Source organism: Myotis brandtii, unplaced genomic scaffold (assembly GCF_000412655.1).
Source record: "Myotis brandtii unplaced genomic scaffold, ASM41265v1 scaffold847, whole genome shotgun sequence".
Taxonomy (NCBI): Eukaryota; Metazoa; Chordata; class Mammalia; order Chiroptera; family Vespertilionidae; genus Myotis; species Myotis brandtii.
The window spans coordinates 1,885,151-1,886,931 of NW_005371441.1; positions in this window are offsets into that span (position 1 = coordinate 1,885,151).

Genomic DNA, 1,781 nt, shown 5'->3' on the forward strand with positions numbered 1-1,781 from the left:
ACACACACACATACACACACACACACACACACACACACACACACACACACACACACTCACTGCTCCCTCGCCAGTCATCAGCCCTGCAGTCACCTCGGAGCGGGGGAGAAGGGGAGGAGCCTTGTCTGGCCTTGGAGAAGTGTGTGAACTGGGTGCCTTCCTCCCCACCTCACTACGATTCCACCTCCATGTCACTGGGCAAGCTGCCCCACCTCCATCCATTCACATCTTTCTTTTCCCTTCTATCCTTCATTCTAAAAGTAATTGCCAGTCGCCCCTCCCCCTTCCCCGTCTCCAAGGCTCTTTACAACGTGAAAGACGACTCTCAGGGGCCCTTGTTTAACTCACCAGGTCATCTTTCTGAATCGCGGTTACTTCAGGCCTCCTCAGGTCATTAGATGGTCACAACCGGACAGCTCAGCTCACCTTCATGGGTGAGGCTCTGAAGACAGTATGGGAGGCAAAACCACCACTCCACCTCCCTGTTTTATTCTCTGGGCAGCTCTGACCACTGTTTGAAACTTTCTTGTTCATTTATTGGTCTGCCTCTGCCTGGAATGAAAGCTCTGTGGGGTCAGGGGCCTGTCTCTCTTGTTCACTTGCTAGATCCTTCCTCCTGGAGAGTGCCTGGTATAGGGTCGGCACCCTTGGTGAATGAACGGCTCAGTAGTTGGGACCCTTTGTGGGTTTTATTCATGCATTCTTTCATTGGAAGCCCTGACTGACTGAGAGGTGAGTAGAGTGCCTGGGTAGGATCCTGCTGCACTGGACCGGCCAGCCTCCAATCCCTCACTACAATGGAAGAAATGATAGTGTCTGCCGCAGAGGGTTATGAAAAGGGTTACAAAAGAGAATGTAAACCAAATACACAGTTCAGGCCTCAACAGATGTTGGCTCTTATTTTTATTTTTACAGCAGTAAGCCAGGGTTTGGCAAACTAGATAGCAAATATGGTAGGTTCTGCAGGCCAGGAGGCAAAATAGAAGGTATTATGTAGGTACTTTTTTATGAGAGAAAAAAAACACACACATCTTCACAATTTTTATTGGTGAAATTTGAAATTTTCATTATGGACACTGACATTTGAATTTCCCATAATATTCACATGCCAAAAATACTATTATTTCGATATTTTTTAAAAACCACTTAAAGTGGAAAAGCCATTCTTAGCTGGTGGATTGTAGGTTGCCAGCCCTCCTTCTAAACTTAAAGAAAGTGTGCAATGAATTACTGCTTCACAGGATTATGGTTAAGAGACAGGTGCCTTGCTTTGCAGTGTGACTTCACCACTCAATAGCTGTGAGAGTTTGGGCAAGCTGTTTGGTCTCAGTTCTTTCTGTACAAAATTGAAACCCAAATATCACCTGCTTTATTTATTTTTAAAAATATATTTTATTAATTTTTTTAGAGAGGAAAGGAGAGGGATAGAGAGTTAGAAACATCAGTGAGGATCAGCTGCCTCCTGCACACCTCCTACCGGAGATGTGCTTGCAACCAAGGTACATGCCCTTGACCAGAATGGAACCTGGGACCTTTCAGTCCGCAGGCTGACGCTCTATCCACTGAGCCAAACCAGTTAGGGCTCACCTGCTTTATAAGGTTGTTGTGGATATTACTATACTCTAGTGATTCTATGAAGCACATTTTTAAAATCTCCAAAACTGGTGTTTATCTTTTCATTGATTGTGGTTTTTACTCATTGTTGGCCAGGTGTCAGTCATTGCCTGTACCTGTGGGAACCTGGCCAGAGCTATGCACATTGTTGTGCCTTTTTGACTAAT